At 25.6% G+C, this 25379-nt stretch overlaps 1 long non-coding RNA gene across 1 annotated transcript in view; it reads right to left on the bottom strand.

The window, feature by feature from the left end:
- LOC129963512 (uncharacterized) overlaps positions 1-25379 on the bottom strand; it is a 154261-nt gene that overhangs the window by 106719 nt on the left and 22163 nt on the right. The window contains exon 2 of the long non-coding RNA XR_008783984.1: positions 14266-14354. This is a non-coding gene — a long non-coding RNA (uncharacterized LOC129963512). The remainder of the gene's footprint in view (positions 1-14265; positions 14355-25379) is intronic.

The raw sequence follows: 25379 nt of genomic DNA, 5'->3' as shown, positions 1-25379 counted from the left end.
TGCAATTTTTACAGGAAAGCGAAGCAATATGCTTTAAAGTATTCTTTTAACGAAATTTCAAAAATTTTATTAAAAATATACTTTAGACATATTTCTATACAAACGTGGAAAAGTAGACCATATTTCATTATCAACAGAGTGAAAAAAGAAGCCCAATATGAAATATTTGTAGCAACAATGAAACAGATTTGATTTACAACAATAAAATTTATTGTTGTAAAATAACCGTTAAAATATTTTTAAAAATTAATTAAAAATTTGTCAAAAATTTTATGGGAAATAAATAGTTATCATTGACAGATAAAGATTCTAAATTTTAAGTTGCTGTTAAACTTATTTTCAAGTAATTATATGTCCTGTAGTAATTATGCAAAAATATCAAAATTTCATTTAATAATTAAAATTTCCAAAAAAACCCCACATTTGTGAAGCACACGTTTCTATCTTTTAAAGTACCCTTTGGTTAAATTTGATAGCCTTTGGTCAGACTATTTGTTCTGTAGAGCACCGACCTATAGATGTATACACACATTCATTTTTATTAGTTGTAGAAACAGGAAACATTAACAATCCATTTTGAAGTTGCACGAGATTCATTTTTGGACGGAGCGGTTAATTTTTAACGGCTATCAGATGAAGAAGGCGCCAGAGTCAGTATTTTTAGTCAGACGTAAAAGCCCCAACATCAAGAGAGCATTTGTACCAAGTCTGAGTACACGAAGGATCTGTCACGAAACCGCGACTGTCACGAAGATACACTCATCGCTTAAATAACATTTAATAGCGTTCGCATTTAATTGAATTCATAATACTGCATATTCTCGTGTCTGAATACTAAAATAGTTCTGATTCAGAAAATTTGAAACAGATATCTTAAATTATAGAGTTCTCTTGAGCCACTGAAAGTGTGAACTTTTGACCATTCCACGCCCGCCTTTCAAAAAATGATATCGAAACTGACAGGATGTGATATTAACCTTATTTAACTTCAGTTAAAGTTCTACTGCAACACCTATTTATTATTAAAAATAAAGAGTTTTATGATAAGAAACTTTAAGCCTTTCATACTATTTTGTAAAACAGTTCAATGTTAAACTTACTTAATGAAAATAAATATTAAATTAGAAAAAAAGGTAAGTAAGAGCAAGCAATAGCATTTACAATACTGCATTTTAAGCCTTTTTTGATTATATGATTATGTAAAAAAATTGAATTGCTAATAACTTTTATTGCATTCATCTGAAAACAGAAGAAAAGAAAATTCGTTACAAAATTTTTTAAAGAATAGCAGTAATTAATTTTGGAGTCATTTTGGTTCAGATGTTAAATGTATTCTGGTACTCACAAAAATAAATATATAAAAATTGGTTCAATTTTTCAAAAATTTTTGCCACTAGAGAACATATAATGAAGCAAAAAGAAAGAATTTGAATAAATTAAGGATAGTATTTGCTTTGTATGACATCAAGGTATACAACTACTCATTTTCATATGCAATGAAAATAATTTGACTCGTAAAATTTACTGGTTAAACTTCCGTCTGCCTCTTTGAAAGTTTTTCATGTTTTAAAGCCACAGTAATTCTAATTTTACACAGCTAGAAAAAATTATGATAAAGTTTAGTAATGCAGAATCTACATAATCCTTAAATTTATGAACACTTTATAAGAAAATTAAAGAGAAATCCATATTTTAATTACAGTGTGCAAGAGGAAGTTTCATCTACTGTATAAAGCCATTCTTGATTCGAATGAAAGTGTAGAATTTGTTCAAGAACTAATTATAGAATTTGTCAGAACTTCAGATCATTCAGATGCCATTTCTCTTCTCGAAAATCCAGATAAAAACTGTTTATCCAGTTTTAGAAAAGCCTAGCTAGAAAATGATTTAACTTTTATGTATGTATAGTTCCATTTATCAGGATTTTTTTAGGATATTCAGACTTTGTGAATCAGAATAAATGATTCAAATCACAGTGAAAACCAGACAGCTAAATATCCTCAACTGAAATTTCATTCTATCTTTGCAATGCTATGCTCTACAGGAGGTGTTCCCAAATCAGGAAATGCCCGACTTTCAAATTGATAGTTTTCCGGTTAGGGCCATAAATTTCAATATTTTTTTCCAAACAACTGCATTCGGGTAAAAAGGTCAACCGAAAGGTTATTCCTCTACCCCAAGAGCAATCTATAAAATACCACGTCTCATCTTGGCACTGTCTGCAAAATATGGTTCTTAGCGCGACGGCAGTTTCTTGGCTTTTTTGCCGTGTGCTAGATATCCGTTCGGAAAGGAGAGATGGGTGGGGAGGATGGGTAGGAGGGGACCGTCTGGGGCGTTTATCGACCCTTTGTGTCCCGGACGGTTAGCGGTCGAAGACCGTCTGCGATCCCACTTCGCCGGTGGGAATGGGGGAGGAGGACTCATGTCTCCGGACCATCCCAGATTTTAAAGAGGCCGGATTCTTACCTTCAAACAGAAAAAGTGATATCAATACCGCTGGGAATGCTTTTCCCCGTTTTTTACTTCTTAAAAGAAAACAAAACTGTATTATTTTTTTTCTCTCTTTCTAACTTTTACTTTGGCAAGATTGGAATTTTTCTCGGATGATGAGTTGAACAAACTGAGTGAGGAATACTCAGTAGAAACTACAAAAGGCCATTTATCGAGTACACTCAACTACGGGATAGAGAATTCTGAACTTTTTAGAATTTGGAATGCATCTTTCCCAGTAAATTTTGAATGTTCTCGTACTTTAATGATTTTTTAGGAATTTTTATCGTTATCAAAAGCATTTACATTATTAGCATTAAAGCATTTACCTTATTTATTAATTTTTAAATAATTAGTATCAATGGTAACACTTTTTAAGAATACTTGTTTTTCCAAGTTAACAGAATTTATTATTTCTTACTTTGATAAAGGAATATATCCTTTAAAGATGGATATCGATATTTAAATAGATAGTAAATTACGAATAACGGTTGAAGAGGATACATTAGAATTTTTCTACGAGGACCATCTTCGTAACTAAAGAGAGAAATCATCAAAAAGGAAAAGAGGATACTGTTCGTACTTTTGGTAGATATTAATAGTTCTTCTGTATTATAAAACGTTAAATGCATCCGATTTTGGTGTGACATTGTTATAAAGAAAAATCTGAATCTTATATACTAAGAATTTTGGTTGCATATCCCATATATTGATGCAATCAGGTCCATTTTCTTATCACTATGAATTCTTGTTATTTGTATCCTTTGCTTGGCGATTGGCGAAATTTGAAAATCTTTAAATAACGTTTCATTAATGTTTCTTTAGTAATACGTGGTGACTGACATAAAATTATCTTCACAGTAATTATCTCGAAGAAGAAAAACGAATATAGAAACATTCTATAAAATTAATCATTCTATAAAACATTCAATATAATAAAAAGGAAATACCGAAAATCACAAATTAAATGGTGAAACATTTAATCATAGAATGCGAAAAATCGCTGGCTTACAAAACGAAGTTTTTATTATTATATAGACAAATATGCTGGTTTATGGAATAGAGTTCTTATTGTTGTATAGACATATACGTTAAACGTTAAAAAGTTCTAGAGGAAATTTAATGACTATTTAAAAACAAAAAATTAAAATCTCAAAATATTTTTGTATTTGAACTGAATATCATATTATCATACTTATTTCTCATTGGTTTTATAGCTTAAAGTTATTGATTTAATTAAAGGCGAAATATTCGATTTAAATTTTGTTTTGGCCTAGTTTGGATCAGGTAAAATAAAAGCCTTTTTATTTAAAAATTATTATCTGATAGTTGCATTGTTAATTTTCCACAGAAAATGAAATGGTCTTATTCAGCCATTCGTCTCAAATAAATACTGAAAGTTATTTTTCTGAATAAAATTAAACTTTTAAGAAAAGACTAGCAGCCACAAAAAGTAGGTATTTGTAACAAAATGCTAGTAATTCTACAATTCTATTTAAAACACTTAGAAATGTTGCAATTACTTTCGAAGGTATGTGTCTATATAACTGAATAATCAAGATTTAATTTCTAAATACTTCTAAAATATGAACAACATTGTACATTTTAAGCAAGGCATGGCTTTCTCTCTACAATTTCGTTTTTCAACCACCACTTGTTTCACAAAATTGAGTGCAATGACATATTCTTCATTTGTGTACGCTCGTGAAGCATAATTTTTTTTCTTTTATAAATTCATGTAACAATTTTGTTATTTTATTACCGAGTTATAGCATTATGAGCAAGAACTTTCTTATCAGTTAAAGATCATGATAGGGCCAATATAGATGAAAATACTTTTATCGGTATTCTTGATGACATTTATCTCAAATAATGCAAAGTAATTGCAAAATTATGGAGATTTTTTTTTATTGTTATTTTGAGAAATGATATCTCTTTCTGTAAACTACTCTCTACTAATAAAACAGAATCTGTCGTTTGCGCTTCACATAATACATAGTTTAACCCAGAACTACTAAAATAGTCAGAAATATACTTCTAAACCTTGAAACACTTTTTTTGACAATTTAATTAGTTAAAAGTTAAGTTAAACTTTGTCCTTTTTTTACCACAACTTTATTATAGCACAAAAATATATTTTAAACAATCTTAAAATTAAAAAGTATTAATTTTTGAATTTAGTTGCCAAATTTAAACTTAAAAGCTTCTATAGATATTTCTAAGTATGTTTTACAACAATATTTTCATTTTTGAGAATTAAACCGAAATTATTCTCATTGTTTCGATTAGTATTTCATCTGGTTCTTCCATTCTATATGGCAGTTTGACATATTTTCCATTTCTGTTCGGATATGTTTCTGTTTAAAGCCTGTTTTTAATAAAATTATTATATATATTGTGACAAATGCAGGCAACGATCAACTTTCAAAATAAAAAACGATAAAAAACTTTTTTAAATTCACCCATTTTTATACATTTTTATATTTTTTATCTTTTTCTTGAATTAAAGAAATTTTCACTAAATAATTTTTTGGTATATTGTGTAAATTCTGAAATATATTACTTAGTGCATACAAAACTTCAATGTTGAATCATTCTTCTTTCTGTCATTTCTTTATGAACGTACTTTAATCAATATGCATGCTACTGGATTTCTTGTAGTTTAAACGCTTCCTATTTAAATTTTAAATTTTGCATTTTAATAAGAATTATAAAATAGCACGAGTTGCATGACTATCGAAATTTAACTATACTTTACTGCGGTACCTTTTAAAACTACGTTACCTACAACGTGTCAACTGAAATTTTACGTTAAGAAAATTCCAACGAAATGGCATGTGATAAATCGATAATAAACTATTATATTATCTGAAACTTATAGACCAGATTTCTATCATAAAAAAATAAAATAAAAATTCAGTTTAAAAGTATGTCACTTTATAATATAAAAGAGAACGATTGTAGCATTAAGTTTAATAAATGAAATGGAAATCGTTGGAAATATGTCTTGATAATTTTGAAAAAATAAAACGGAAAAAAATATTTTCAGGAAAAGTGTATTGAAAAAGATTTTCGGTTCTCATTAAATCAATAGAAATGAAAAGAACAAAATTAAATACAAGATTGAAATATTTCAAAAAATATAATTCTAAGGATTAATAAAGAGATACGTTAGTGCGAGGAGTTATATTCAATTTTCTTTCATTTAATAAAAGGTTATGCTTATGCCCTATAATACAAATACTTAGATAATGATACCCACAAAAATATTTTGAAAATATTTACATTATCTTTTTTCCCTGACAGTTTATCACTATTACTTTTCGGATTTTCACATTTCAGCTTTGGAAACTAATTTCTAAGGAAAAGGATTTTCTCCAAGTTAGTTTTTATGTTATTTTCTCAATGATTCAGATTTATTTGTTTGTTTATTTGATTTAGGTTTAAAGGTAATTTTGCATATTTTTAATAGTGGCTACATTAATTCGAAAACAAATAAATGCATTCAGTTTTTTCTAGGAACGGAATGACAATGTGCTTGTAAATAAAAGCAATACTACTGTTGCACAGGCAAACATATGAGAAAGTATTTTTTTGTATATGAACGGCAACAAATTACAAAAACAGCAAGTATATCAGAAAACTTTTCTCAAATACGGTATGTTAAATACGCTGTAATTTAATATTTACAGATATAATGAAAAAATACAATACGCAATTTAGAAAAGTACTTATTGTTATAAGGAGATTTGGTACAACATTAGACGCAGATTTAAACTATTTAATTCAATATACCAAGCTAAATTTCTTGCTTGCCGAATTATTGTCTATATTTAACACACACGGACTAGTTCTAAGACATAATTTCAAAAATGATTTTTTTGTTTATTTAGTAAATTCTAAAACGTGGAGATTTATTAAAATCTCTATCTCGCATTTTTTTAAAGAATTGCAATAATTGTTTTTAAAAATAATTAGTATACCAGAAATTTCAAAAATGCAGTGATATTACTTGAACAATTAATCATTTTCAAGCTGAATACGATGGACATTTTTCTCTTTTGAATTCTTTTCTATAAAATGTTTGAATTGCTGAGTAAAATCCAGAAAGAGAATTTATATAATTTATTTCACATTTTTAATAAGCTACATCCAGTTAATCATTATTTAATCCAGTGAACAATTTCAAAGAATTGTTTGATGAAAAAAATAAATGATAAAAAATAAAGATAAAAAATTTATGATTCATACAGAAATTCAAAGATTTTTTTTTTTTTTTTTTACAAAATTATTTATTTTAGTGAAAATTTTTCAATACATTTCCATAGGAACTCTACTCAACTGCAACAATATTGCAACAAACTTGTATATTAATTAATGAAACTTTTCTGTCCAAAATTTATAAAAATTCCACCATACAAGAAAGTAAAATTTTTTTGAACTAAAATGCAATAATTAAGCATATGCGTATAATTGCAGTATAAATAGTTTCGGCATATATTTCAAAATTAAATTTTTATCTAATTCTTTAATTTGACAACTCATTAATAAATATTTCGTATTTTAGCTAATTAAAATTTCATATAATTAGTTTCTGAAAATAAAATTGCAATGACAAAAGAAATGCAAATTATTACATTTTTGCGGATAAGGTTTTATAAACCAATTTTATTTTCAAAATAAGCTGAATTTTAGTAAATACAATTTTCCCGGCTTTTCATATAATTCTTCTGAGAAAAAAATGAAAAAATCATTATTTTTATGATAAAAGAAGAAGTTTTAAAACATGAATTAATTTGCTTTTTATTAGTATTGCAGAAAAACATTGCAAGTTTTCTTATATTAAATTATGATATGATACATCGAAGGAAGATAATAGCTTCTTAATATTATTATACTGCTAGAATTTTTATGATTAATGTAATCTTGCAAAAAAAGATGAAAATATTTTTTTTATTTAAGAAAGTTAAACCTTAGAGTGGTTAAAAAGTATATTTGACAATTACTCAAAGAAACAAATATTACATTTTAGTTTAATTATTATTATTGTTTATTTTGCTATTTTTCAGTTATGATAAAAATAATTATTTTGAGATTATGATAAAAAATACATATACTTTTTTCCCTTAGAATTCATTAGAAATTACATGGGATATCAGCTTAAAATGTTGATTAATATCTCATACGTACAAAATGGACGAATATCGTTTTTACATGCTTGTTTGCATAATATATCTTATCAGTTAAAACAAGAAATGTTACCTCCTTGTATAATATTTATAATATTTAACTTTTTAAGAAGATTCAGATATTTTATAACTTTAAATATCAACGTTTGGTCCCATCTGCTAATAATAGTAACTGCTTCATTCTGCAAAAGATAGTTAATGATCAACCTTGAGAAACGAATTCTAAAAAAACGCTGATAAAAGAACGCTTTCTTAAATAATCGTAATTCACAGACTGAATGTTTTCTTTTCTCATTTTAATTCCTATTAAAAGATCAGGATTCTTAAGTGATTTTCTAAGCAATAAGTTATATTTTAAAACAGTATCGGTTCTTCTCATTTTCTTTAGGATCTAAATGAAATTAAAACTTTCTAAAGAAAATAAAATTCGATTTCGAAAGTGTGTGCTAAACACTGCTGCCATCGGTGTCAAACTTCTGACTGATTGGACATACTGGTGTGGATTGATTCACAAAACACAACGCAAGCAGCCAAATCAATGTTCATGATGTTCATGATCTTTTTCTGGTATGAAAGATATTCTTTCCATAAGATACTCCAGTGTCCTATGGGAAAACACTGTCGTATCTTATATGTCCTATACAATATATAAGATATCATATGTCTTATATAATATACGATTTATTTTTTATTCTTGAAGAACTTATTAAGTCAGAATCCCTATTTAACCAAATTTTAGTGATTAGAAGCTGCAAGATTTTTTTATATGATTATAAAACAGTCTACCTTGCCCGACAAAAATGCAAATTGATGCAAGGTTTTTCATGAAAATCCTGAGAAGCATAAAGATTTTGGATAAGATTTCATGACAATTAATCAAACGTCTAATCTTTTTACCAATTAGATACTATTTTTATTTTGAGCAAGAGTATTGCGTGGAAATGAACATCGCATCATCCATGATTTGTTAAAAATGGAATTTAAAATACTCAAAACATGAGAAAGGAAAATATTTAAATAAGATTTATTTCATGTTGCTGATATTGAAAAACTGAAAAATTATTTTAAGGTTTCATGTTGCTTAAAAATTGATTTAAGTTTTACTACTAGTTTTTTTAAAGATCGATAGAGCAAATTTTATTGTTGAAAATGGCTGCTTATATATATTAATTGATATACGCACATATTTAAACTACTATTCATAATGTTTAACTTATGAAAAACTAAATTTATGCTATTTTAAAGAATCGTTTGAGACAATCTGCATTTTTTGAGAAACCGCGAAGTGTTAGAACTCTTTAGTGGAACATAGTTTCTCATCTTTAAAACTTAAAACAGACAATAGAAAGATTTTTGTGTTTTAGAATATTTTATGTGAAATAATATTTTCCAATAGAATTAAGTTATTAAAAAAGTGTTCATGTGTGTACATCGAAAACTAATATTAAACATATTTTTTATTACCTCGCATAAGACGCATAATTAAAACTTTTGTTCACAAATATTAAAGTATAAAACAAGATTTTAGAAAAGTATTTTTGACGATTAATTAAACATCACGCTTAATTTTTGTTAAATAAACGCAAGAAATTAAATCTCAAGTATATCAGCTAGTAATTAATAACGTTGAAAAGATTATTATTCCATCATGGAATGCACTGCGGTATGCAATTGTGATGCATGAAATTATAAAATAATTTCATTATTTGAAATCACAAAATGCAAGAACTACTTTAATAACTTTTAGGATATCTTTAATGCGGAAAACTATTAAGGGTGGGGGCTTCTTTCACTTCAGAACTGTACTATATTTAAGAACTCAAAGCAATGATGGACAAATTCCTACAACAATAAATTCTTTAATCTCATATCCTAGCAAATATCTTTAAAGAAAACTTCCTTTTAGAATAACTGATATTCTGATGGCGTGGTAAGAAAGCTTGGAGATCTGCTAAAATTTAGGGTTTCTCATCTAACCACAATTCAAAATTACGAATATAAATAACGAATATAATATAAACTAATCAAAAAGTCATGGGGACTATTTTAACAATTGTTTGTATATTAATTTTTTCGGGGAAATTAATTTTTTATGTTCCGATTTCTATTTTAAAAAAGTTTGAAAAGATATTGCTTCTCTAAATATATGTTACAAATCCAAAAAAAAAAAAAAAAAAAGAGAGAGAGAGAGAGAGAGAGAGAAAGAAAGTTTAGGGTAATGAAATGAAGTCAATAATTGCATTCGCTACTAAGACAACTCTTTCGAGAAAATTATTTGGATTTTTAAAATTACACTAATATTTTTATTATGAAGTTAAACAATAAAGTTATCTTTTTTCTGGATTTCCAAAATTTGCTAATAGAAAAAAATTGAGACTTAATTTAAATTCATCAATTTAAAGAAGGAATTAAAAAATGACAGCGTACGCACAAATAAAATATTGTATACCATAAAATTATACAAAATACATTAGTTGTGAAGATATCTCGACAGATTCGTAATTTTCAATATTTATCGTCCACATATATGATAACTTCAGCTTGGAATCATGTAGAAGTTTGAGGAGCGGAAAACCAATTTTTTAACTTACGTCTTTGTCAATTAATATAATTTCGTGCTCCTCAGAAGTTTCTTTTCTTTGTAGTTAGTGTCATAATTATAAAATTACTGTGTTAGCATTTTTTGTTGAACATTAAATCAAATTAATGTTTATTAGGAAATTTAAAACATTTTTTTAAAATAATAGCTGATGCCGAAATGAAAATAAATGGTGAAAAGTTCTGAAGTTATCTGAGCCATAGTAACCAAGTTCAATAATTATGAGTAACTATTATAAATGCAATAATATTTTCTTTTATTTCAGATGCATTTTCTCGGCCGTACTGCTTTTATATTATAAAAGCAGACTGAAAAAGTTTGGGGATTGAAAATACGGAAAGACTTTTCATTTCATCAATTTGAAATATTCGTTTGGAAATTGTCTTGTTCCAAAATTTCGTCAAGACATTTTTCCTAAATTTTGAGTTCTTGAATTTTTATTATGTATTTAGAAACATGAAGCAGACATAGAAATATTAGTGAGAAATTCATTGAAAAAATATTTAAATTCAAAAAATTTCCATATTTTTATACACCATAATTATTGCATTTCGTCACCACTGCCTTTATTCTTCTCATTTTCATGTTTTCTCAAATTATGAATATGCTATATTTATCTCAATTTTCTGTATTTGCAATGGAAATAATCAATATAAAAGGCTTATTTATCTTCTTACTGATATCTGTTTCATCTCATATAATATAAACATAAAAAAGTCCTACATTATGTATGTTCCTTAGAAACCACAGAAAGAAGAAATGTAAAAATCCACAGAATCATTTAATGATAGCAAAATAATTTTTAAATTCTATATAAAGTCATGTAGCGATTCCTCACTCAAAGAATAACTCTTAAAAAGAACTTGTGTACGACAACAGTGTGTTTTATTTTAAGTTCGGATCTTCTTTTCAAATAAGACAGACAACTGGAGATTTTTTTGCTGGTGAATTGGCTGGCTATTTTCTGCCAGACACTATAACATTTTAGACAAGGCAAGATTGTTTACAAAAGAATCTGTACCAGACAAAGCTGTTTACAGAATCCACCTTTTTTCTGTCTGGAAACAACTGAAGGCAAAACCACCAACTGTCCGCCACGGGTCACTAACATAAAAGTAGATTCCACCAATAATCTTCCTTTTTCAGAAAGGGCGAAGGTGTGTCTTTCATTTTCCAAGAATTGAAGGTGGATGTTCTGGGAATCGCACGTAAGGGCATGAAAACCCCCGCATTTCGTTGGTATATTAAATAAACTGGAATAAACTCTAAGAAGAATTCTTTCAAGAATCTGATTTTGTCTTGATTTTGACCTCTCGCTATGTTTAGCATTTCAAAAACGGGCATCAAGCCTTTTTAATCCCAGACGGTTTTTCTTTGTTTTCAAGAATTCCTTTTTTTTCGGGAAAATTATTTTTTTATTCATTTTATTGTCCTATTTTGATTTATGATTAAAAAATTGCCACTAATACCTTGGAATCCATATTTTCAAACAAGATTGAAATTTCCCAAATATTTATTTGAATGACACATTTTTTTGTGAAATGATTTTATAAGCGAAAAGAAATAGAATTAAATAATTTGACAGTTCAGCAAATTATTTCGCAATTGTGCAAAGCTGTAGCAAAATCTTTGATTGTTTGACAAAAATTATGGTAGTGTGGATTTTTCTGAAAGCTATGAAGCTGAGATTTAGTGTTAAAAATTAAGATTCTTTTTCCAAAACTTCATTAAGAATTTTGTCATATCCTAAAAGGATATGCGAATTTTTATTTCTTGTATAATTATTGTTTACATTATGCACAGGTAAATAATAATACAAGAAATTCTGTACTTCCTCTACATAAAATAACATGTATATATAAGGATTTTGAGTATTAAAACATGGAACCTACTATTTCGCTGAAAAAAATGGATCAAGAGGTCTGTAATCAATCAATTACTAGAAAAATGAGAAGAATTCTGGAAAACTTGAACTTTATAGAACAAAGTTTGACTTTCTGTTTGACACTACCTGTATCAGCGAATAACTGTTCCACCCATTATATTAATGACATCAATTTTTAATTTGATTCAAATAAGTATTTTCTGCTCATAGATTTAACTGAAAATTGTCAAGAAATAATTGAAACGTTGGATTTAAGATCGTGTTTAAATATATTCATCAAAAATAATTAAAAATAAATTTCTTTTGTTGATATAAATTACCTTTCATCTTCTTTGCTTCACCAATTTATTATAAATTATACCAATTTATTATTTGTACGAATTTATAACGCATATATATATATATATATATATATATATATATATATATATATATATATATATATATAGAGAGAGAGAGAGAGAGAGAGAGAGAGAGAGAGAGAGAGAGAGAGAGAGAGAGAGAAAGAGAGAGGATAATGATAAAAATTTGAATTATTCAGCATTTATTTATTTTACAGATAAAAAAATACTCTTTAAATGAAATTTGAAGCAATTCCAGGGAAGTTAAAATCTTAGATGGCCTCTTGGCAAAAGATCCACCAAAAACGGAGTTTTTCTTTAGATCTTTTGTTTAAATAATATTGTAAGTTTTTAAAAAAAAGGAATTATTTTGCGGAACACAAACTTCGATCGACATAATAAAAGCGCAGATAATATTGACTATGCTTAATTAGCTTTAGCCAATAATCAAATAAGAAACGACAAAGATAATAAAAAAGGGCCGATTAGTTTCCTTTTTCTATTTAAGGAATTCCAAGGCGTGTCTGATTGTTAATGGATAAAAGCTAATGTTAATTAAATTATGTAACTAAATGAACATTTTTCTTGAAAGGTCTTGGCATAATACATCAAGCGAGTAAAACAGAACAGACAATCACATTAGATTACTTTCTTTATTGTTAAAACGGCGCGAAACAGATAAGGTTTTTTCTTTAGTTTTTTTAATCATAGGAGGCTTAATAGAATGAAGATAGATGTAAAAACATTATAAATTTCGAATAAGTAATTTATTAAAGTTTTGTTTTAAATATCAATGATATTATTTTATCAAAAATGCTGGGCCAAATATTCATGGAATATTTTTATACAATCTCATAAAATACGATAATGCTTTTAAAGGTTTGATATGACTTTAAATATGCAACTTTTAAAAGAAGTTAATGAGAAATTTAGAGCATAACAAGTCAAATATCATTTTTTGACTAAACAAAATTAAAATATTTGTAAATAAAGTTTATTTAATTGACACTTTGATAAGTGCGTATATGCATGAAAATAGAAGTGAAGGTGATATTATGAAATCTATTTTATCATCTCCACATGTGGAAGACGCAGAATAACTTAATTTCTTGGACTGGCGTGTTTAAAAACCGAAAACGCAAAACTAGAATATGGATTTCGTAATTATGAATTGTGGTCAGATAACTCTAGAGAGAGAGAGAAAGAGATAGAAACAGTACTAAACTTGGTAGCCTATACATCGTCTAAAATTCCACACCAAATCAACAAGTTAAAGATCGGATAGATGATTTCAATGATTCTTCTATGATAAATTGCATATAATAATGTTATCTTTCCGATTAATTTTCTAAAAAGCATATTTTTGTATTAGAAAATTGTTGGCATGATCATATCTCATTCTTCAGCAATCCTCAAAGAAGAATTTCGACCAATATAAAATCTATTATTATTACTTAGCTATGAATGTATTATAGAAGCATATTATCAGCACGTAAAACTGCAGCTCAAAATTTATTTTAATAAATTAATTTAAACTTTTCTTTAAAAAAATTAAATTAAATTAATTAATTAAATTTTTACTTTATGATAAACATTTTTTCAGTTATATTTACAGCATCATGAAACGAAATAGTAGAGAGAAAGAGATAGAGAGAAAAGGATAAAACAAACGCTCGCTTTACGATAATTTAGTTTCAGTTAGAAATCTTATTTAATGCAAAATTAACATCACTTTAATAAAAGAGAAGATATATTTACCTCCAATTGGGGTTTCAAATCGATCACTCTTCACTTTTGTAGCGATGATGGTATAAGACAGTAGGAGTGAGTTTCTGATGCTAGGAAACCTGGAAAAATCAGATATTTAGTGAAGGGGTTTGAGTATTACTGCGCTAGTTTGCCTGCTCTAATATTCCAAGCATAAAAGAATTTAAAAATGATCAAAACATTTCGAGGTTTTGATTTCTAGAAAAATTAGTGTATAAGAGATACTGAAATTACTGTATAAGTTAGTTGCTGTAAGTGCTAGAAAATTAATGTGTAAGAGAGAAATAATTTTTCATCAATAATAATTTTTTTTCAAATACTTTTTCAGACTGGTGATTGAAACAAAATAAGCTGAATCGTATATTGGAAAATAAAAAAAAAAACTCAAAAAATTTAATTTAATTTAAAAAAATTATTTTTTTATTATTAAATTTAATTTTCAAAATTAAATTTAATATTTAAAAAAATTTATTTTTATAAGGATTATAATTTATGAATTCAAATTATATGCTTAGTATAAATAATCCATAAATATTTCTTAAATGGTTCTTAATGGTTCCAAGTCTTTATAAAATGCATTTAAAATTTTAAGCAGGAATTGTAATAGATGATTTGATTAAAAACTAATGTGAAGTTGAGAAGTTAGAGGGGGGGGGGAAACCCAATGAAACTCTTAGAGGAAGGGAAATATGATTTTACTAACTGAATACCAAATTACTTTTTAGTTTAGAGAAAAACAAAACATATTACTTGAACATATAATTTGAACTTTTTAATTAAATACCGGATGTTTCACATAACATCTAATGATAACTTAAATTACGCAAGAATGTATCATCATTATTTTTTTATAAAAGAAAATTTCGTTTTTCCAAAAAGTAAATTAAAAAATCCAAGAGATTTTTATGAGAAATTTCTAGTTCTTTTATAACAATTTACTTCGACAAATCTCGTGCTCTTGTATAAGAATCGATATTTCAATATAGCTATTTTAAAGTTCTAAGTAGCTCAGAAAAAGTGAGTTCTTTCAGAAGGTGTGAGGTATGATTTAATAAATTCTTTATTGTTCTGGAGCAAGGGCCATGAAAACAAATCAATAAAAAACTTTTAAATTCACACTTCACAGTAATATTTCCCTAAGATACTCGCTTTCTTTAAATATTTTTTGTTATTTTTTAATATAAAGTAAAAATGTAGAATTATTGCTAAACGGATCAATAATCATCTATTTATAACGTTAAAAATTTTTTTCCATGTTACAAGGTTATAATTTTAGATTGAAAACCCTTGTTTTATTTTGAGCTGTCGTAAATAGCAAAACATTAATTACAAATATTTCTTTTGCCCCTGAATATTACTCTGTTGATCATTCTGATATCATCAGTATTTAAATTGGATTAACAGATTTTTTTTAATTCCCCACCCAAAAAAAAATACATTTTTTAACATGATTTATACATTTTATAACATTTTAACTTTGTTGAATAATCCCTGAAATTATTGTAATAATTCTTGCAGAGGGATAGAAAGCTTATTAGTTTGAATTTTTTAATTAAATACAGGATGTTTCACATAACCTCTAATGATAACTTAAATTACTCAAGAAAGTATCATCTTTATCTTTTATAAACGAAAGTGAAGTTTTTCCAAAACGTTTTATCCCAAACATTTGTCACAAAAATGATTAATTTTGAGCATCAACATTTATGAACCCTTATTCACCGCATACTGTATCGAATTTGATGCATAATTTATTTTTCATATAAATAATGAATAGAATTCTTTTAGAATAAAAGTTTTTTTTAGGATTCTGAAAATAGAAATATAGAAAAGATTTTAAAATATAAAGAAGAATTTATAGAACAAAATTTAGAATAGAAATCTTTTTCTGCTGCTAAATGTGAACTTCCTAAGCCAAAAACTTTTCATTTTGAAATTTAAAAAATCATGCATTAAAGGTTAAGATAGAAAGACATTCTGAAATTATTTACATCTTTCTATATAAAGAAATTCGAATTTAGATTAAACACAAGGCGATTAATGCAAGGTTTTAGAACATATCGCATTCTCTTTTTTACCACTAAAATATGATTTTTAATTAAATGTTTGGTAATAACCAAATCTAAAAGTTGCCGCTCTATTTAAAATGTAATAAATTTATTTCACTACATTGATAGTATTTTTAAAAAAACTAATTAAATAGTCAAACATTTAAAATCCAAATACATAATTATAGATTTACTTCAGTCCTTTACCGTGGATTTAAGATTTTACAAAATGTCTAAAAACAGAAAAAGCGAAATGATTGAATTGTTCAAATGATTCCATAATTCTTTGATGCTACAAATAATAGCATGTAAACTATTTTATTTATGTTAAGATTGCCACGCTTGTGCTTGTCAAATATTTTAAATCATTATAAGCAACTGATATTACGTCAAAATTACTATTATATTAATGAAATATTTTTATTTAATAAAAACTCCTAATACTTTCTTCAGTGGGAAGTAAGTATTATAACTTCTCGAGCGAGGCAATTTCTTAAATTTTGAAATTTTATTCACTTGTGTGTTCTCGATGAAAGAATACCCTTTTGTTAAAGCTTAATAATTAATTAATCAATTATTAAATTTTGATTCGATAAAATGTACTCAATAGTTCTATGAATCTGAGGAAAGTAATGATTTTAAACTTCAAAAGCATTTATAGTAATGAATAATGCGTTAAAAAAATTAAAAGAGCGAAAATGATTGAAATACCAATGTTTCGAATTTCTAAAATACTAATGAAAGTATGTTTTTTAAAAGCTATTTTTGTAAAATTTATTTTTAATGAGGAAATTTTGTAATGCGAAGTATTTTTTAAGATAATTCAATTCCATATTTTCAAGGAATGCATTGCTTCCCAAAAAAATTCAAATAAATTTCATCCAAAAAATTTATTTAAATACCTAATTTAATGTGATATTAAAACAATTTTCTTATCACGTTAATATGTTATTTGATGATGATTGTGTTGAAAGAAATTTGTTCTGGAGCAAATGATACAGAATAAAAATGTCATACTACAAAATCTTCCAAAAATCATTTCCATAAGAGCCACAGAACACCAATTAATTGAGAAATTTGTATACTAATGAAATTAATCTAATGCTTCATTGTTCTTTCCATTAATTAATTGTACCATGTGAACTAACAAAAATTACTTTTTAAACAGTTTCAGAACGTCTGTTCACTGTTGTCCTCTATCTATAGCAATACCGCATTTACATTAGATGATAAACTTCACATATTTCAAACTTTTTATGATCGAATCTAATCATCCAATCACTAAGTAATTTCAAAAATTAAATATTCTTAATTATATTGATTGAATTCGCTTTTAAGGCAGGAAAAAACATCGATTTCACCTTCTTAACGAATAATTCATTTTAGGAGTACAGTTAAATTCATAAAAATTTTAAAAATTAAAGATATATATAAATAATTAAAATAAATGTTTATTCATTTATTCAATGATGTTAAAAATCTGTTATTAATTAATTATAAATAAATCTTCTAATAAAATTTTTTATTAGTAATTAAACATTTCATCAAAACAGATTAAGTAACTTTAAAAAGAAGAAAGATTAAGTAAGATTTTAAGATTTAGTAATTTTCAATTTATTTTCTGTTTTAAGTACTGTAACAAGTAATGAAGTTTCTTTTCCCATTCTAAAAAATTGTATCTTTATTTAGAAACTTTATTCTTAAGAAAAAAATAATTTTTAATATTAACGATTTGTAACGAAATTTTCTTTCCTTTTTCTGTATCCTGTATCTAAATGCCTTCTTGGAAATTCATTTAAACTTGAAGAAATTTCACATCATTGAAAATTTTCCAAGGCGTTTATCATAATACCCTGAATAAAATTTGCCATGACGTAAAAATGGTGAAATACTGCTCATGTAAAATTATTCTTTATAAATTTACTTTATTCTTTAGGGATAATATTTTTTTAATTTTACTTCGCGCTTTATAAATTTATATATTAGCAAAATTTAGCATTTCTGTATATTTTGCAACAACATAATTTACAATAACATTTATAATCAAAAAATGATTTTCTTTAACAAGAAGTTTTAATCACTTCAAATTCCTATTCTTCAGAGAAATTCATTTTCGACCTATAAAATGACAATAAATCCTTCATAAGTTAATTTGTTCATTAAATTTCGACAGACATTATAAGCATTTTATTCTAATAGTATTATCTCTGCTGTGCATTTTGCGTACACGAACCGTTCTAATGGAGTCAGATCTCATGGCATGGTAGTGCCATTAAAAAAGCAATTATCCGAGTAATGTTTTTCTAATTGCACTTTGCCTTTCGCTTTCTTAAAGCTTCATTTTCTTATTCCTTCCGTAAATTTTGCTGATAATAAACAGAATCATTCTTTAGTTTTCAATGATGGAAAAAGATAACGCGATTAAGCATTCAATGAAACTATTAAAATGGTTTGAACTCCATAATGCGATTATGCAAAATAATTAGTTGAAAATACGTTAGAAATACTTTTAAAAATTGTCAAATTTAAGGAAAAACTGTATGATAGAAAAATTACTTTTGATAAGGATATTTTTAATCATGTTTTTTCAATAATATTTTGGTAGTTATCTCGAAAGACCAAAAGAAATTAATTACATTTTTTTAAATAATTTAAATTTTAAAAAGTCGCATCGAAATGCACATTCCCATCCTCCAACATTGCTGATATCGGATTGATTTATTTGGTGAAACTATCTGACTTGCAAAGCTCCAATACACACATATATATACCTTTAAAGCGCAATTGGACCAAAAATAGGTCTAACAAGTCAACACTCATTTTTTTTATTAGCAGGGATAGGAATGGTCGACTAATAATTAAAACAATCCTTAAAATAAGAGAAGGTTTTAATTTCTGTAATTGGCCGAAATTGAGAACCAACTGTCCATCAATAAATTTCAAGATCGTTATTTAAAACGTTACTTATGTGTGTATAGCTAGTTATACATTAATATAATCAACCGCTGATTTTTATATAATATGCTACTTATAATGTAATAATAAAAGAGAGTGGTCTGAAATGAAACTATTTCATAATGGGAGTTTTTTGGAGTTTGGTTCCTGACAAATCTCCAATATGACGTCATTCTTTACATTTCGCTTCATTATGGTCACAGTATTAACTTTCTCAAATAACTGTTAGTTGCATCATGCATAAGTTGAATCTTTGTGCTTATCTTGAAGATGAATTTTTTTTCCGCTGAATTGCGACAATAAGTTGATTGTGCATTAAAAGGTTTTATAGCAATTAATGGATGTTTGTCTTTTCAGACTTTCAATAAACTTTTTGTCATACTCTGATAAACAATTCTATGTGAGCGGTTTCCACAATAAATTTGCCACTTTTCTAAGAAATGTTATGAAAAAAAATTCTCTTCCTGTATGTCATTCACAAATTGATATAAATAATTAAACAGATAAATGTGCCTCCAAATTTTCTCTTTTTTAAACAATTAATCAAATCATTAAAAGCTCTCTCAAGGAAAATTAGTTCTTTGTTCATTCCATTTGAAAGCTATGTTATTTATGCCTTATTTAAAAATGTTTTAGGTCATTGGACACAAGAAGTGTACATAATATGATATGAAATATTTTTATAGGTATAAATTTATATATTTAAGATAATTTATAATTAATTGATACATTTTTCTATAATTTTAAAGTTTTCTATTTGTATATTAAACTAAAGGATGGACCGATTAAACAAAAACATTTCCTTTCTTTCCAAAAGTAACGATCCGAATAATTTCAGTATTATTAAAAATTCTTTACGGTAAAACTATTTAAACACTGGATCTAGGTCAGCTGAAAGAGTTTTGTAAAATGAGAATAATAATTTGGTTTTGTATTTGTAAGATTTAAAAATATTCTTAAGTAAAATTAAATATGGGGGAGGAAAAATAAGAATGATTTAAAACTCTAAGTCAAACTTTTGAAAATAAATGTAATCGAATTTCTTTCATTCTTCATTGATGAATTTGATTTTTAAAGTATGTGTAATTCGCTTCTCTTGTAACATTTTTGTTAGGAACACGAGAAAAAAAAATCTGCATTTTATTTTAATTCTCATTTAAGAAATAACAAAGCAGCTCTTTGAATCTCAGCAATTTTTTTTGCACTTTATGAAATACAAAACAGTAGATTAGGTTTAAACATTTTTTGAAAGATATTATTATAGTTTTATATTTAAGAGACATATCTTTATTAAAACAATTATTTTTAAAAGTATGATAGATTTACATTTATTAAATAAGTTTTTGTGCAATCACCACGAATCTAGCTTTTTTTTATCAGATATATTTATCCTTCTAACGTTATTCACATATTTTTTTTTTACAATTTTTCGGTGAGATATCTGTTAAGATTTAATACCTGCAATAGTTCCTTTAAAATTTAAGCTATTCTTTATGCATTCTTGATTTAAGTTTGTATTTCCATTTTCTTTGTAGACTGTTAAATTACACTAACATTTCACTATTTTTTTCACTATTTTTCACTATTTTTTTTTTTTTTTTTTTGCTATAAAATTCTTAACTTCTCTTGCTCTTAATCTCTTCAGGCTTAGGGTTGTCTATAGCAATATCTAAATAAAGCTTTAAAAGAAATTTTCCATATTAACTGAAAATGCTTCTAGATTTTAAAAATGTAATAAATAAATACGATAAATTTATATCTGCTGTTTATTTGTCTCTTAGAGGCGATATTAGTATTCTTAAATAAAATAAAGTAAAATATTTTATCACTTTTCTAATTTACTACTGTATCATTATATTACCCTTAAAACTATGCATAAAACTTGCAAAAGTAACAAAACAACGGAAATCATTTCAGAAGTACATAATTTTTGTCATACATAGAATTTTATGTTGAAAAGATTTAAACTTAATTTACTTATAAAGGCGTTAATCAATAAATATTTATTAAATTATAATTTTCTAATTTTCTAGTTTTTTTTTCAAATTTATTAAAATCAATTTGCTTGATTTGCATTTAAAAATAGATGATAAAATTACAGCGGGTTAGTTTTTCAATCTAAAAGAGAGTTAAACATAATAGCTATAAGTATGATGTAATTCATTTAATTACTTCAATTAAACTTTCTAATTTTTATTCTTATTGAAAATTGCCACGCGTAGCATTTAGAAAGTGGTCTAACATAAACATAACATAACATAAAGCATATAACAGATATGCATTATTCATCTGTTTACTATCATAATTTTGAATTATAAATTAAATTCATTCAGTTTAAAATATTTTTTAAATTATAGGGAGACTGGTTTAATATTTATATTATAACAGTACAAAATTCCATAAGTTTTTTGTTATAAATTAAAACTTTTTGCATAGGCATTGCTGAAAGTACTTCGAAATATATTTGTCCGAATAACAGTTAAATGCTATCAATGCATTTTAAGATAAATTTTAATTCAAAAATTCTTTACCATTGTCAAGAATATTGAATCAAAGTAACTTAAAAACATGAAAACATCTTTCCATTACAAATATCTTTATTCTATGTAAATTTATAATTAAATAGAATTTTAATTGCATTGTAAATTCTTTTTGACATTAATATACTTTGCGAATAAACATCCTTTTAATTAATACACAATTCCCATTTCTTTTCATTAACAGAAATGAACAGATTAAAATCATAAATCTTATTTACGAGTAATAAATTACTATTTGTTGTTTACGAATAATAAATTATTCTTTAACTTTAAAAATTCTCATTTAGGGATATTAATTAAACAACTAGGATGCATTTAATACGATTTATGTATACCAAGTTCGGTTCAACTTTTATAATAACGAAAGCTTTTAACATATATTTTGCGTATAATAATTCAGTTTTTTACTTCCATTTTCAAAATGTTCCCATTTCGAAATAATAATTATTCTAATGCAATTAATTTGAAAGCATTTTTATAAAGCTTGCTCCGTGCATCATTTTTCAGAATATTAAAAATCTCAGAATATCTGTTAAATTAATGAGTCCATAACTAAAATTCTAAACTTCTGTCAATGAGTTTCTCTCTAAATTTAAATTTATCTCTAATTTTGAGTTATTTTTCAGAATATTTGTGGAATTTAATAAAAAATATTTCATTCTATTAAACTAATGCATTAATTTATATGTCAAATGACTTAAAACTGGAATCAAATATACTTCATTAATGGAGAATTAGAATTATTTTTATAGACTGATTTCATATGAAAATTCTTTAATTTCATATGTCTGTTTTCTGCTTCTCTTTTCTCAAATTTCCACTTTATTAGAGGAAATAGTTTCCAATTATAATATTATATAAAATATTGTCGTCATATTTTATGATAAACATGAATATTTCATGTTTTCTTTAAATGTTAGAAAATAAAATAATTATATCAAAACTCATGCTAACGTATTATAAAAGTATTGCCTAAAACAAAACAAAAAATATTATTATTGCTTAAAGAAGTAGTCCTTATTTATCAACTGAAAAAAAATCTTCTCTTATAATATTTTTAACGTAAAAATTACTTTCGTATAAAATATAAACTTCTTTCACTGTCTGATATATAGAATATCAATTAAATATGGCGATTTTAAAAAAATCAGCGATATATTATTTTTTTCATGCGTTAGTAATATTTGTTATATTAACTTTGAAAATTTAGCTCATAAACGCTGAAAATACAAGAGGTTTTATAGAACATTTTAAGACTATTAAAAAAATATTTAATTTTGTTAGTTTTTTATATTTAGAAACATTAAAATAACTAAAATAATAATTTGAAAGCTTAACTTTCTTTTGAATTTAAGCAGTAAACTTATGACTTCTTTAAGAGTCGTTACTCCACTACTTTAAAACCGGTAAAATATTCTCAAAAATATATATTAAAATAAAAATTTAAAAAATAGCGATAGAATAATTAGTGTCTTCTTGCAGACTAACAAAGGAGTGACGGTTAATTTCTTTCCTTTAAAATCATCTATGTTAAAGTTTTAAGAAAAATAAATTGCCGTTGGAAGAAAAACTGTACAGAAATGTATTTGGTATTACTGAAGGGATAAAATTCTGAATTTTAAGAGGATGTAAAAATATTTTTTCCAAAAATAATTTCCTATGAAATTCATTTTGGTAAAAATGCAAAATTGTGATTAATTTCTTATTAAATGCATATTTAATCAGTTTTTGTATTTTGGAAAGCAGACAGTAATTTTTCATTTCCTTAAATAATTAGGCGAAGATATTTAGGAGATGTGAAAACACAGGAATGAACATATTCACAATGGTTTTTATGTATATTAAGAATAAATATAGCAATTATTTATATCTTATTTGATAATGCAACTCTTATTTTCCTTTATGCCACTAATTCCCCATGAAGTCTTATATGTACTATAGTTAAGGTTAAGAATAATATAATTTTTAGAGAATCAAATTATTTTCTAAATCCAGAAACTCGCAATTTTCCTTGGCTGTCAACGTACTAATATTGCGGATATGAAACTACAAAACAGATAATAATAAAATAATTCTCATGAAAAAAAAATGATTAAAAAAGACTGATATGGGGAAAGAGCAAGAGATTTTGAAGTTTTGTTTTTTCATATTTATCTGCTGATAAAGACGATGAATCTAAAATTAGTAAGTTGTTTTTGAAATCAGTGGAAATCGTTTGCGTTTGATGCTTATTTTTCGAATTAACTCTAAAAATAGCAATGATCGTTGATATCAGATAACTCGATAAAAAGTAGTTATATTTTTGGTGTTTTCCCATAAACAATTCTCTCTACACTACTCATGGTTTATTATTATTATTATTATTGATTGATTGATTTCGATCCAAGCCTTGCTGTCCGAAACGTGCTAGCACAATGAATTTTATATAACAAACTATTGTTATATGGCTCATTTCTTACTTTATTCCTTAGAAAAATACTTTTTGCCGCCAGAGAAACATAATACCCTTATGCTAGAGCGTTTTTTCCAACCAAAAGAAATCAAAATATATAATCTTATAAAGTTTTGATAAGCACACAAATAATGTTCTCATTTTCTTTAGAAACAGAAATTTTTCTTCTGTAATTAATTTTAGCGATTCTTTAATCATTTTGAATTATCAGGTTTGGTGTTTTTAAATAGAAATAATATATTTAAAATTTTGAATAGTATTCAGAATTAATTATATTGCAGATAATAATAATAAATAAATGGCAATAATCTATTATTGTTTGATAAATTATTGCCAAACTATTTATTGCTTAATAAATTATTTCCAATATTTAAAAAATAATTCCAATAAAATAAACGTTATAAACTGCAATCAGAAGATATATAAACATTTTTTTGTTGTAGAAAAAATATTTTCAATCAACTTCACTTTCACAGCAGATTCATTATAAAGTTAAAATATAATTTTGGAAATAAACTTATAGAGTAAGCCGTGGACATTATATGAAATATTTAAGAAATGAATCAAGTAAAATTTGGATTGAATAAAAAAAAAAAACATATTATTGTTATCTTTCCAAACTAACTGGATTATCAATCAGAATTTTTCTGGGCATTATAAACATCAGATAATCAGATTTTTAATGTTTTTCAACTGAATCTTCATTTATCGTGTTCCCAAAAATGTAGTGATTTTTTTCCACTACTTCTTAACGTAACGCCGCTTTAAAATTTAGTTTTAAGCGATATAATTTTCTTTACAAAGAATAGCATATTTATGCAAGGAATTGTCTACAATATGGACTAATGGTTAAAAAATACACCGTTCGATAGCACATTTTTCACAAAGAAATAATTTTCAAATTTTAAAGATTCATTAATAGCATAAGTTTTATATACCACTTTATAATGTTACACATGTTGGTTTCATTAACCCGGTCTTATCTAATAATTTAACTATATTAAAGCATGATTTAATGCATAAAGCACTCATAGAAAATGTTTGATTTTAGCTTATAAAATAAAATTTCAAATTATTTTTAAGTAAAATAATTTATTTTTGTATTTTAGA

Source organism: Argiope bruennichi, chromosome 3 (assembly GCF_947563725.1).
Source record: "Argiope bruennichi chromosome 3, qqArgBrue1.1, whole genome shotgun sequence".
Classification (NCBI taxonomy): domain Eukaryota; kingdom Metazoa; phylum Arthropoda; class Arachnida; order Araneae; family Araneidae; genus Argiope; species Argiope bruennichi.
The sequence above is the reverse complement of the archived record's forward strand: the minus strand, read 5'-3'. Positions and strand labels throughout refer to the sequence as shown.